Below are 15,570 nucleotides of genomic sequence, written 5' to 3' on the forward strand. Positions count from 1 at the left end.
CGAGCCCAGCATATGGGAAAAGATTACGGCTTATGTAGCCGAGAAAAACTTTGATTTGGCTGAAACAGCCGAAGAAGAAGAGGTCTTCGATGCTTCAGTAGAAAATAATTCCGATGACCTCATTGATGATAAAAAATTAGACTGTATTTATGATGATGAACCTTTGGGTTTTGAAGAAGATCCAATGGGATCTACAATAAAAATGAAGGCCCAAGATCCTCTTGAAGAAGTAGATATAGGAGATGGTTCTGTAAAAAGACCAACATACATAAGTTCAAAGATTCCTAAGAGCTTCAAAGATCGAATTGTGGCGCTTTTGAAAAATTACAAGGATTGCTTTGCTTGGGATTATCATGAAATGCCTGGTTTGAGTAGAAAGGTAGTAGAGTTGCAATTGCCAATCAGGACAGACAAGAAACCAGTAAAGCAAATTCCAAGAAGGTTTGCACCAGAGATTCTACCAAAAATAAAAGAAGAGATCGAAAGACTCCTCAAATGTGGCTTCATCAGACCTGCAAGGTATGTTGAATGGTTAGCTAATGTAGTTCCTGTTAAAAAGAAAAATGGTAGTATAAGAGTTTGTATTGATTTTAGAGATTTAAATCTCGCCACTCCCAAAGATGAATATCCTATGCCAGTAGCAGAAATGTTGGTAGATTCTGCAGCAGGTTTCGAATATTTGAGTATGCTTGATGGTTATTCAGGTTATAATCAAATATTTATTGCTGAAGAAGATATTTCTAAAACAGCATTTCGATGCCCAGGGGCATTAGGATGTTATGAGTGGATAGTAATGCCATTTGGTCTTAAAAATGCTGGTGCTACATATCAAAGAGCAATGAATTCAATGTTTCATGATTTTATTGAAGATTTTATGCAAATTTACATTGATGATATTGTTGTGAAATCATCTTCTGAAAACAAACACTTAGAGCATTTACGTTTATCATTCGAAAGGATGAGACAATATGGATTAAAAATGAATCCATTAAAATGTGCGTTTGGTGTTTGTGCAGGTGATTTTTTAGGATTTGTTGTCCATAAAAAGGGCATCGAAATCAATCAAAATAAGACTAAAGCTATAATGGAGGCTAAAGCACCCTCTACCAAAAAAGAGTTGCGGTCTTTATTAGGCAAAATAAATTTCCTCAGAAGATTTATCTCTAATCTAAGTGGCAGAGCACAAGCATTCTCGTCATTACTTCGATTAAAGAAAGAGGAAATTTTTAGATGGGAGCCTGAACACCAAAAGGCATTTGAAGACATAAAGTCATATTTATCTAATCCTCCCATTCTTTCACCTTTGTTGAAAGACAAAAAGATGAAGTTATATATAGCATCATCTGAAAGAACTATAGGGAGTATGTTAGCACAAGAGGATGAAAATGGTGTAGAAAGAGCCATTTATTATCTTAGTAGAGTTTTAAGTGATGTTGAAACAAGATATCATCCTAGTGAAAAATTATGTCTTTGTTTATATTTCTCATGTATGAAACTTAAGCATTATATAAAGCCTTTTGATGTTTATGTTTATTCCCATTTCGACATTATTAAGCACATGTTATCTAAACCTATTCTGCATAGTAGAGTTGGTAAATGGGCTTTGGCACTCACAGAATATTCTTTAACTTATCAATCTTTGAAAACTGTGAAAGGCCAAATAGTGGCTGATTTTATTGCTGATCATTCCATTGAAGAACCTGTGACTGGGGGCATCGAAACATTTCCATGGACATTATATTTCGACGGGTCTAGTCATAAAAATGGTTCTGGAATAGGTATAGTTATTGTTTCACCAACAAATGTAGTAACCAAATATAAATTTCGAATTAACCAATATTGTTCGAATAATGAGGCAGAATATGAAGCCTTAATAAATGGTTTAGAGATTTTGCTCGAACTGGGGGCAAAATGTTTAATTATTAGAGGTGATTCTGAATTAGTAATAAAGCAAATAACAAAAGAATATAAATGCCTCAAAGAAACTTTGATAATGTATTACACTATAGTTAATGCATTACTTAAACATTTTGTTCAAATTGAAGTTCAACATGTTCCTAGAGCAGAAAATCAAGAAGCTAATGATTTAGCTCAATTAGCTTCTGGGTACAAACTTTCGAAGGAACAAGAGCAAGAGGTTATTGAAATTAAAACAAAGCGTAATTCGATAGACATTGTACCTAACAAATTGTTAAGACCAAAACTTGGGGGCATGGAAGCATCTCAAGGATACCTTCAGAGTGCAAAATTTTCTGAAATTTTGGTCATTAACAATTTGGATGATGATGATTGGCGAAAACCCATAGTCAATTTTTTGGAAGATCCAGATGGCACAACTTGTAGAAAAGTCAAATATAGAGCCTTGAGTTATGTGATAATAGGCAATGAATTATTTAAAAAGACTCCAGAAGGAGTTTTACTTAAATGCCTTAGTGAAGCAGAAGCATATTTGGCTGTATCGAATACTCATAGTGGTGCTTGTGGTACACATCAAGCAGGCCATAAAATAAAATGGCTTTTGTTTCGACAAGGTGTTTATTGGCCAACCATGTTAAAAGATTGCATAAATTTTGCTAAAGGTTGTAAAGAATGTCAAGAACATGCTGGAATTCAAAAAGTACCAGCTAGTGAATTACATTCAATAGTGAAGCCTTGGCCATTCAGAGGATGGGCTTTAGATGTAATTGGGGAAATCAAAACTAAGTCATCCAAAGGCTACAAATATATTTTGGTTGGAATAGATTATTTCACTAAATGGATAGAAGCTGTTCCACTAAAAGATGTTACTCAAGATGAAGTTATAAACTTCATTCAAAAATTTATTATTTATAGATTTGGCATACCAGAAACCATTACTACAGATCAAGGATCTGTATTTACTGGTCGAAAGATGGTAAAATTTGCTGAAGAAATAGGATATAAGTTGTTGACTTCAACACCATATTATGCTCAGGCAAATGGTCAGGTAGAAGCAGCAAATAAGAATTTGATTACTATAATCAAAAGAAAAGCTAGCCAAAAGAAAAAACCCAAAGAATGGCATGAGTTTCTTTATGAAGCTTTATGGGCAGTTCGAACTTCTCCTAAAGAATCTATAAATACTACTCCTTTTCGATTAACATTTGGCCATGATGCTGTATTGCCAACAGAAATCTTACTTCAATCTACTCGAATTCAAAGACAAATCGAAATTCCAACAAATCAATATTTGGATATGATGTTGGATGAATTAGTAGATATTGATGAAGAAAGATTAATGGCTTTAGAAGTGCTTACAAAGCAAAAAGAAAGAATAGCAAAAGCCTATAACAAAAGAGTTAAATCGAAATTATTCCTGCAAGGGGACTTAGTTTGGAAAGTTATCTTGCCGATGGATAAAAAGGATCGATGTTTAGGAAAATGGTCTCCTAGTTGGGAAGGACCATGGAAAATTCTAAGAGTTTTTTCGAATAATGCGTATGAGATCGAAGAACTACAAGAAGATCAGAGAATTATACGCATAAACGGTAAATATTTGAAAAAATATAAACCGATGTTACAAGAAATTAAAATTACACAAGAGTAATTTGATTCGAAATAAAAACTTGGCATTAATTTAAAAATGCCAACTGATGGGCAGGTTACATCGAAATGCTTAAAATGGAAAAACCATTACAAAAGAAAACACAAAGTACTTAAAGACTAAAAAGCATTTAAAAATGGTTTTCACCATTCAGTTACAATCCCAAAACGATCGAGAAACCAGCGAATTTCTGTATCGAGACGACACCTGAAGCAAGCATTGACCAAGTAGTATTCATGATCTGGCCCAGGTAGAAGTGCATACCAGCCTCCAATTCTCCCATCTCCTGCACAGTTGTGGTAGTTGTTGCAAAAACGACGCCTAGTAAGCCAAATAGGCATGGGCCTATTCCACCAAGGACAGCGAAATCGATAAGTTGAAGTTCCTCCCAAAATGTCGCTTCGAAATTCTGCCAATCGATGTGTCCATGCAAGATCTTCGAAGTCTTCGAGGATGTTTTCTGGCATAGGCATGGAGAGCGCATTGATGAGAAGACGGTAGTACCTTGCACTCAGAGAGCCAGTGGCGTTGATAGCAGTAGTAAGGAGGCGTTTCATTTCTTCAATGTTTGGATTAGCATCCAACATGTGTTGAGTGCTTCGAAGAATACAGAACATGGCGTTGCCATGATTCCATAGTCTAAGTTTAAAAGCAAACTTAGAATGAGCCACCATAGCATTATTGTACCATTCATTGGGGTCGTAGAGAAAGTAGAGGACATCATTTCCAAAAGCCCTAGAAACTTCAGAATCCTCACTGACACGCCAATGCCTGCTATTGGTATGGCGAAAGGCAAAAAGATCTTTCCTGCTTTGAGCAGCAATCTTTGCAGCAATCTTGACTAAAAGATCATCACTCAGATTATCAATGGTGGTCATGATGATTTAAGAAAGAAAAAGCTTTGAGTAAGAAGGATTTTTCAGACGAAGACGAAACAAAGAAAGGATTGATTTTTATAAAAGGAAAATCATATTTATAGTGGAGGGAAGTTGAAAGAAGTGGCTCAATCAGACGGTTCTTCTTGCTTTGAAGATGATGACACGTGGGAACAGTTATTCCAATGGCCAATGGTTACTTAACTTTGTAACCTGAGGGAAGTTTTAAAGGTTTTCTTTTAAAAAGGATTTATTTGTGTTAAAAGGTCATTTATTTGTTTTATTTCTTTTCAACTTCCTAGACAAGTTTAACTTGTTGGGTTAAACAAAAAGTTACTTTTTTGTTTCCTCATCATTAAAATGTCTTGGAAATTGTGCCAATCTTATTTGGATTTAAATAAAATTTGAATTCGATATAAGAGAATAAGAAAGGAATTTCGATGATTGAAAAGAAATTGTCGTTCAAAATAGAAAATGGTCCACATATTGTTATAAAGACATTACAGACCAAGATATTCGATAAGGCTGAAATAAAATAAAAGTCTTAGAGAATAAAATAGAAACAGAACTAAATCTCAAATGATGAGATGAGTTTCTCGATTTGGCTTTTGTATTCAGCCAGTTGAGTATCGAGAGCATGGTTGTCACTTGCAAGTTGAGCAATGGTAGACTCTAGTTCCTTGGAGAGCTTGAATTTGTTAACAGCTTCATTGGCTTCTCGATTTCTGGCTTCATCCTTAGCCAAAATTTCAGCTTTCTGAGCTTCCAGTTCTTTAATCTTGGCATCGATGTCAACCACTTGCTGCTTCGCATTGTTTCTTTCTTGCTGAAGAGTTTTAAATTTCTCTTGGAAGGATGACAGTTCGATCACAATTTGATCATGATGCGCTTTCTTCTCTGCCATTTGAGCTTGATCAGTTTTCCTCTTCTGGAAGTTTTGATTAGCACTCTCCAACATTGGTTCAAGATAATTAAACAGGTTTCGAAATTTCCAACCAGTTGGGAGAGCACCAAGTTTTTCAAATAGACTCCTGATTTCAGCAAGAGATCCAGCATCCTTTTCAATCAACTCTAGCAAGTTGGCTTCGATGATCTTCTTTTGAAATTCTGCTAGCAGGTTGTTCTTTGAAGTCTCAGAGGGATCTCCCTTGGATGAATCAGAAGTTTGGCCAGTGCTAGTTGAGAAAAGAGTATTACTCTTAGCTATCAAGGCAAAGGCATTGAAAGGATCATCTTTGGCCAATCGATCGATTTCTGCCAGATCGATCATAGGGGTATCTTGTTGAGCAATCATCTTTGCATCACCAGGAGCATCTTGTCGAGTAGTTATTTTTGTATCTTCAGTAGCAAAGTTTGATACATTATCTCCAAGGGTGGGTGCAGAATAAGATTGATCATTGTTGAGTGATTCATCATTTACCAAGTCATCAGTGGGTGTTTCTGTTTGTTGTTGTTGAGGAGGATCCACTTTAAGACCTTCTGGACTGCTAGCATCATCATTCTCATCTTCTTTGTTTTCAGCAATTGGTGAAGTGGTCTTCGAAGAAGGAAGAACTTGCCCATGTTGTGATGGATTAGTTTGTTCTTGTTCGATACCCTAAAAAGAATAAGATAAATGCTTAAAACAAGACATTTAGAAATATTTCGTATAAAATATGGTTTCGATAAAATACCTTCGAACCATTATCACCAACATGTGAATGAGCACTAGAATGAGAAGTCTTTCGAAGACGTTTGAATGGTTTAGATGGTGAGATGGGGGGAGAACCTTCAGAAGCTTCCACTTCGACTTCCTTTTCTTGGACAAGTGATATTTGTTCTTGTTTTCTTTTCCTTCTTCCTTCAGTATGGACTTTGGGAAGTGTTACTTTGGAAGCTTCGATCTGTTCTTTAGTTATCTCCACCTCGCTATCATCATCAGAGAGATCGACAGTTGTTTGTTCTTTCTTGTTCTTCGATCTAGAAGGTCCTTTTGATGAAGTTGTTTTCACTTTGGGTTCCTTTGATTTAGGAGGTTCCTTCGATGCAGCCTCAGATTTCTTCGATTCAACTTCTTTAGTTTGGGAAGCTTTCTTTTTCTTCTTGTCAGACTTGCTTTTCGAAGTGTTCTGGGTGCTGGCATCATCGAGCTTTGCTTCTCCTGGAGTTAAAGGCAAAGCTGAAATATGTGATTATACAGATAAGTACTATTTCTTCTAAAAATAGTATTAATATATTTTAGTAAAAGAAAAAATCATACCCATGACACTGGGAGTTTCGATTCGAACTTGGGATAATTCATAGCCAAGTTCACCATTATATTGGTATAAATTGCATTTAGCATAGGTTACTAAATTATTCTGTGGGAATTTGAAATTATAAAGTAACCATTTTGGGTATGGTGGCCTAAAGGCCAAAGCAAGATTACAAGATGGAAGTCTTGCTAGTCTCATTTTCTTTTCTAAAACATAAAGATATTTATTGGGTGTTCCAGGGGGAAAAATTGTTTCTGGAATTTTTTCTCGAACTTTATCTCTCAAAGTTTGAGCAGCATAATATACTGTCCTCTTTGGATGTAAAGGGTCATATGTTGTTTGATAATATCTTTGAAATTGCTGAATTTCTTTAATGTGCGTACCTCTAGTCTTCTTGTCCTTGTTCTGCAAAATGTGAAAAGTACTGGTCAGTTGAGGCAGCAATTCATCAGGATTCCCTCGATTGGATTGGCGTGTGTAATAATTTCGCCACCATCGAAAGAATGCTTCAGAGCATGCAAATGATGTTGAGAAATATGTAGGCTCGAACACAGTTGTTCTCCTGGCTTGAATTATGGATTTCCACACAGGTTCGATCAGAGGAATTTTCCATTCACTTATACTTTTGAACAAAGAGCTGGGTTTCGATTGAACCATACCAAACTGTCTAGCTACATGGTTAGGTTGATAACCATATACTCCATAAGGGCTACCAGGTGTAAGTCTGCTAGATAGATAGGTAGGGGTCAAATAAGCTTCCCATATAGCATTGATTTCTGTTTTGTTGGCTGTTTTCGAAGTAGCGGGAAAGTCCTCTTTGAACCAGTTAGGTCCATATTTCCTAGTGGTAAATGGTGCCATTATGGGGGTGAAAATGGGACAATCAAGCAAAGTTTCGTAAGCATTCTCAAAAAGTTGTTGTGAAGACTTGTTCCCATCAGGGTGAAACATAGCTAAACCTATACCCTCAGTGGTCCTTTCTGAGTATGCTGATGTGTAAGAGGAAGGTAGGATCGAAGCAAGTTTTGATCCAAAAATGGCTAAAAGCCATAGTTGGAACAACCATATGGGTCCTGATACAACTAAATTCCCACCAGTTTGGGGATAATCTCTAAGATTATTAGTTGTATGGTTAAGGGTTTCATACAAAGAACCTAGAATCAGTTTGCTTAAACAGATATCTGTTCCTTCATGTAACTGACTAGCTAGACACATGAATTTCTTAGGGACTTGTACTGACCTTGAGCAAAAAACATGCATAGATAACCAGTAGGTCAAGAAAGCTACATGTTCATCTGCAGATACTTCAGCACATTCGGTATCATGGTTGTTAGCTATAAACAAACCATATGCAGGGCTATCGAAATTTACTGAGTATTGAGAGGTGGTAACATCTGGATTAAAGGTGTATCCAGTTGGTTTTAAGCTAGTAAGGCCAGCCACATCTAAAAGGGTAGGAGTGAGCATTCCACATTTAAAGTGAAGGCTGTTGTTCGATGGGTTCCAAAAATGTAAAGCAGCAAATATCAATTCATTATGGTATTTTGGACCATATCGAGATATTTGGATGAGATCAAAAATCCCTTTCTCCTTCCAGAATTGTCCCTTTTGTTTTTGAACTTTGTCTAACCAAGCAATGTATTCTGGATAAGTTTTTGGTTCAGTCCTAATTTTGGGTTTTACAAAACTTAGGTCAAAAGGACCTTTTGTGAAAATTAAAGGAGGTTGAGTTTCAATACATGGGAAAAGAGAGTTAATCTCTGGAGTTTCAGGTTCTAGAGAAATGGGGCCTAAGAATGCATGTGGAGTATCAGTACAAGGGATGATTACCTGGGTTTTCCAGATAGCTTTTTCAGCTTCATTGATCTCTGGTTCGTTCACAAAAGCAGGAGCAGCACTGGCAATTTCTTTAGTAAAATCAATGGGTTCTTCGCGATTCACATGAGAAGTTCCTGCTGCGTTCGTCATTGTTTAAATGTTTTTGTGAAAAGTTGATGAATAGTGAAGATTTCGTGTTTAAAGATAGGAGTTGCAGAAAATTCAAAGTTTTTCTTCGAGAGAATTTTTGGCGGAGAAGAGGAACAGTGAAAGTGAAAATGAAATGGTGAAAAGTGAGAAGAGTAAAGGTGAGTTTGTTTCTATATGGACCTTTGATCATGACACATGTCAAGATCTTATTTTGACAGTTTTACCATTAAAGTGTTGTCTTTTCCAATGTTAGAGAACGTGGCCCACTAACTAAGATTGTGGGGTCAGTATTTAAAGGAAATTTGAATTAGTTTTGAATTAAATACTGACATCATGCATTTCGATGGAGAATGTTAGTTATTTTTTTCAAAAACGTCTTTTTCTTCTTCGATGAAATCGAAAATGGCGTTTCTGGGGGGCAATTTGTTAGCCAATATATTTTACTAGCTGTAATAAATGTGGTCAAAGTATAGTTGACCTAGATTTAAAGAAGATTCGAACAGAGTGTTGTATTGAAAGCAAATATGGATTCGAAGATGGTAGAAGACTTCGATAGAGCAGTTTTCGAAGGTGGTTATCAACAGTTATTCTTTAAGTCAGTTTGTATTTTAAGTTTGTTTTCAAATAAGTAAAACTGTCGACTTGTGGCAGTTGTAGTTTGAATTTCAAAGAAGTGTAGTTATTTCTAGACTTAGTATAAATAGTAGTTTTTCATAGGAAAAACGGGTCACAATTCCATCATACAAACTTACACTCAAAGTATCCGTATGGAAGCGAGAAACGAGTCACAAGTTGCAATGTATGAATCTGTGTACCAACTTTTATTTAATCAATACAATTTACCCTTTTTTCTTTAAGTGTTCTTGCACTTTACTTTGTTAAGTTTGATTGAGTTCAAGTGGATTGAATTCGATTGTTTTTATTGTATTTCTTACATTTTCGACACCAAAAACACAGAATTTCTAACAACAAGAACAAACACAATATGTCCTAAGATTTACTGGTTGATCTTGCAAGTTACCATTTGTAAACCAGCGGTTGTTTACGAAAATCCAACGTAAACAATTTGATAACTTTGGTTCTACCGGCAGGTCGCGGTTAGGGTCAAGTTCCTTACCTGTTTTTAAGACGGTCCTATCGGGTCACGTATCAGTTGGTATCAGAGCTTCGGCTCTTGAAATCAGGTGTTATCTATCTTAGACTATCTTTTTTATTCTTAAAAGAAAAATACAAAAAAAGGGTTTCACCGTTGTTATTTGTTTTATTTTGGGTCATCTTTTCTTGTTTTATTCCTTTGAATTGTGTAGTATCAATATCATTTAATCTTTCTATTCCAAAAAATAAAAATAAAAATAGCATTACCAAAAAAGAAAATCGGGAAAAGGTGTAAGATATTGATCTAATTTTATTTGTTGATTCATAACCCTTATTTTGGTACTGCCTTCATTGGAAATTCTTGTTTTCTTTCATTGTTTCACTTCCATCGAAATCCTTGCTTCTTTCACTGTTCCAATTTCTTGAAATTTCTTGTTATATTATTGTTCCAATTCCTTATTGTATTTTGCATCTGTTCCTTTTTCGTTGAATTTCTTGGTCCTATAGTCCACTTCCTTGAAATTCTTATTTCATTACATTACCTTTTATTCAGGATTGTTCCTTGTTGTTCTTTCTCCAAAGTTATCATACAACTCTTGTTGTGTCTTGTTATTAAAAAAAAAAAATCAAAAGTTTCAATTTTTATTTTCTTAGTGCTATGCATGGAATCCAATCAAAAGAAAAATATTTTCTTTACAAGATGTCTTGTGAATGATAAAGTTTGTGGCTTGTATATTGATAGAAAATATTGGATCAATATGGCAAGTACAACCATGGTGGAGAAGTGGGAACTTCCAATACTTGAGCATCCACAACCATACATGCTTTATAGTCTCGAGGATCTAGAGTTTAAAGATATGACTAATGTTCTCGTGACGAAACAAGTACGAATGTCATTCATACTTGGAGAATATGAAGATGAGGTTCTATGTGATGTGGTACCTTCCAAAACGAGGGATTTGTTACTTGGGCTTCCGTGGCATCACAAACATCGAGCAAAGTATGATCAACACACCAAAGCATACACATTTTCATTTAAAACTCGGCAAATCACTTTGACAAATGATCAAGTGGATCAATATCAAATCATGAAAGGAGAGACCGAGAAAGAAATCAATGAGAGTTTAGTCAATGAGGAAAAGCAAGAGAGAGTGAACGAGAAAAAAGAGAGCGATAACAAAAAAGAGAGAAAAGAAATTCATGAGGAGAAAAGAGTAGAGGTGAAAGAAGATTGTAAGGAAAATGAAGAGAACAAGGTGAATAAGGTGAATGAAAAGAGAGAAAAAAATGTTGAGATTTTTTGGCCTACTATTACACTTGTACCTTCATCTAGATTGTTTTGTGTGGTTAATTGTTGGAATTCTTCTAATATTTTTCAATATACTAACCTTTCTTCTCTAAGTCGTGAAGGAAATCAAGTGAATGAAGAAGATCTTCCTCAAAGTGTAGGAAACAATTATGAGATTTGGAAATATGCTTATGTCCAAGAATCAAAAGGAGAACAATTTCCACACAACTCACTTCCATTTTATACTGGTTTGGATTTGAGGACAAATCCTCTTGAAGAGGGGGAGAATGATGAGATCAAGAATTCACTAAGCATGTGGAAGGAAACCTATAAAAAATTCACATGACAAGAAGCATTAAAAGTCCAATTTTCATCATTTTAATATGTAATTTTCGTTTTTTATTTCGGGTGAATTTTTAGATGGTCTTTTGTATTCTCCTAGCCTCTCCTAATGCTTCAAAGTAGTGCTCTAAGTTATTATAATGGCTAGTGGGAATTTTAAGCATGTTAGTGCCCATTTTCTAGGTAATAAACATGCACTTATCAATGTATTTGGTAAATGCAAGGTAGTGGGAATTTATCTTTAGTATTCCAAGCCTAGGCTATAAATAAGAAGCTCATGTAATTCTCAAATCACAATTTGAATTTTAATATATTTGAGTTTTCTCTATTGTGAGAGCTTTTCCTTTGTTCTTGGGTCAAGAACTTTTATAGTGTTGGTTCTGCCGGCAGGTCGCGGTTAGGGTCTCACTTTTATTTGATAACTTTGGTTCTACCGGCAGGTCGCGGTTAGGGTCAAGTTCCTTACCTGTTTTTAAGACGGTCCTATCGGTCACGTATCAGTGTGTGTGTCCGATTTCATTTTTATTCTTTATTTTTTTGTATGGAATATATACATCATATAATTAATTAATGAATCAATTTAGTTTTTTGAAACACTATTGTGTTACATTAAATGTTTCTAATAATATAATCAATTTGATACTTATACATGAAACTCTAAAAAACCCGTGGATCGCACGGGTCAGAGTCTAGTAAGTAATAAAGAAAAAAATAGTGGCTTCCTTGGAGAGATACCACATTCTACCACCAACGTCAGGGAGACAACTTTCACAAATTTTCTTGTTAGTTAGTTAATCCATAATAGTGAATAAAATGTTAGTTACAAAGCTGTTAAGTTTTCGTTTTTTTTTTTTGACGGAAGATAACTATCTCATTTCATTAATAAGAACATCTTGAATACAATCAGGTAATACAGTGAAATCTTGGATACTAGCATAAAAAGTGGCCACCCTAGCAAGTCTATGAGCAACCTCATTTGCTTGTCTCCTAATAAACTCTACCCTTGAGTTTGTGAAAAAGGATGAGAACGTAGACCTACATTCTCTGATGATAGCTCCTAAATCAGATACATCATTTCTAGTGCTATAAAAGCTATCTACTACCCTGATAGAGTCAAGCTCGAAAATAACATTATTTAAATTCTGCTCTTTGCCCATCTGATAGCATATAAAAGGCCAATAGCTTCTCCCTCGGACAGCTCTAAGAGCAGCGATGACCACCTGGTTCTGGCTTTCACTAACCTTCCTCGATCATCCCTGATGCATATCCCTATGCCAACCCGGTTACTTTCTTTGAAGAAAGCAGCATCTACATTGCATTTGAAATGACCTTCTTCTGGCTTTCTCCAAACCGTGTTGTCAATACGATGTTGCTGTACACCCGCTCTATTACGGCTATCTTGCGCGTTTTGCCAACCCGTTAGAAGATTAAGGCCTCTGTCACGAACTGCTGCAGTAGTCATGACTTCATTCCTCCAGATATAATCATTTCTCTATTTCCAAATAGACCACGTAACGCAAGCCCAGCTAACTCGTTGACTCGAATCTAGCTCCTGCAGTATATCAAACATGGTGACCCCAAAGCTGAGATTTAAATGAGCCTTTTGCTGAATTTTGCTCCACAACCCTAATTGCTGCCAACACTGCACACTCTTTGTGCAACCAAAAAATAGATGCATACTATCCTCATCCTTATTCTCGCATAAAGCACAAGTTTTTGTACAATTTACCCCTCTGTCTTGAAGCTGGACTCTTGTAGGAAGAGCATTCCTGCAGGATCTCCAGAGGAAAGTTTTCACCTTAGGAGGCACCTTAAGATTCCAGAGGAGTCCCCAATTTCCATCACAACGGTGAGTACTCAAGTCCACATGTTGACTGAGACTGATACGATATCCACTTCTAACGGAATAGATACCATTTGTCTCTGACTTCCACACTCTTCTATCGTGCTGATTAGGTTCAAAGATAGGAGTATTAAGGATGCGATTAGTATCTTCGTTGCTAACAAGGTTCCTCAATAAACCAATATTCTAGAACCGAGTGTGAGATATGAATAGATCTGAAACAGTAAGCTCTTTGAATTCTTGTGGCAGACTTTCTGGCTTCTGTAAAACACCTCCATCCACTAGCCATCGTTGGTCCCAGCCACATATATCAGTACCTGAACCAATGCTCCATTTGTATCCTACACTAACAACACTTTTAGCCCCCCCAAATGTTGCGCCAGACGTAGCTTGGATTATGACCAACCTTTGAGTCCAAGAAATCACACTTGTTAAAGTATTTTGCTTTGAACAATCTAGTGACAATGTTATGTGGTTCCGTCATGAATTTCCAAGCTTGCTTACCAAGCATAGCCTCAAAAAAACCGCGGAGGTTTTTAAAACCAAGACCTCCTTCCTTTTTGTGAATGCTAAGCCTTTCCCATGACATCCAGTTGATTCCTTTGGTGTTCCTTTTGTTATGACCCCACCAGAATGAGTTCAACATTTTCTCTATATCAACAATAATGGATTTAGGGATAGCAAAAATACTCATGATATACGAAGGTATTGACTGCAAGACCGATTTGATTAGTGTTTCTCGACCGACTTATGACAAACATTTGATGCTCCATGAGTTTATCTTCCTCCACACTCTATCCTTCACAAATTTGAAAGTAGAGGTGCGACTTCTTCCAACCATAGAAGGAACCCCAAGTTATTTGCCTGTTCCCATAACCTGTTGAGCTCCTAAGATTTGGGAAATAGAGGTCTTGACTGCATCATCCACATTCCTGCTGTAGAAAACTTTGGACTTCTGAAAGTTTATAGACTGGCCAGAAGCACTTTCATACATTTCTAATATATTTTTCATACCCTGAGCTTGACTACTTTTAGCTTTAAAGAACAGGAAACAATAGTCCGCAAACAAAATATGGGATATGATTGGTGCATTCTTGCAAATCTTTGCTCCACTTATGGCACCGCTTCCTTCCGCTTGACGAATAAGTGATGAAAGCCCTTCCGCACAAATGATGAAAAGGTAAGGTGACAACGGGTCTCCTTGCCTTAGACCACGACCTGGAACAATTGGACCAATCTTCTCACCATTTAATATAACAGAGTAGTCAACTGACTCCAAGCACATCATAATCCACTCTGACCATTTCGAACAGAAACCCATCTTCCCCCATTATGCTCCTCAGATAATCCCAATCGATTCTATCATAAGCCTTACTGATGTCTAATTTCAAAGCCACGTCCCCTTCATTATAGTTACTTGATAATGATTAGGTCATGATAGAGGAGCTTCAAGTAATTGTTTGATTCAAGTAACTTTATATTATACTATGAATTTAATTGGTTGCTTTATCATTTTATTCAATTATACTCATATGTTTTTTTTAAGACATTGTTCATAAATTGATTCTCGTTCAAAGGACTACTAACCCTAGCAGGGCCGTTCCTATGAAATAGGAGGCTCGGTTCTATTTTTAAAATAGGCCCTAGTAAAATCAAAACGCAATTCTTTTTGTGTAGCTAAGCTTTATTAAAAAATCAGAATCATAAGAACTTTTAAACACGAAACAAAACAAAATAAAATTAAGTGAAAGAGAGGTGAAATTTACCTAACGGTGTCGTTTGGAATGTCACTCCTACGTCGTAGGAAAGGGGAAAACGAATGGTTTATGCGAAAAAGAAATAATTGTTGTGATTCTTTCAATGGGGGTGGGTATTTGTAACGCCCATACTAAACGTATCTAGAAATTTAGCATGTTCGTTATCTTTAGTACTAGATACATTAAAATTTACAACTTGAATACATTGAAAGAATATCTTATACAACAATATGCATTCGTACAATACCAATATAACACAACTCGTCTAAAACATAGTAAAATCATCCTTAAGATCCATGACATCCTGCAGCGGGTACGAAGGAGCACATGCTGAAATATTCATCCGGCTACAAGCTTGCAATACCGTCCTGTTTATCTGAAACAAATAAGGATTGGGATGAGACATAATGTCTCAGTGAGTTCTACCTAATCCTAGGCTATAGGTAACCTCGGAGGAAACCTACGGTCACCAGATGTCTACAATACAACCTGACGGTTGATTATACGTGTGTGGTCATGCTTGCCCAGACAGTCGTGCATACTAGATCCGTCGTAGGTTCATCTTAACTTGTCATAGGTCTTGCTTACATCATACGTGTCATGGCG

Source organism: Medicago sativa, chromosome 2 (assembly GCF_051527215.1).
Source record: "Medicago sativa cultivar Bolivia chromosome 2, Bolivia_mono, whole genome shotgun sequence".
Taxonomy (NCBI): Eukaryota; Viridiplantae; Streptophyta; class Magnoliopsida; order Fabales; family Fabaceae; genus Medicago; species Medicago sativa.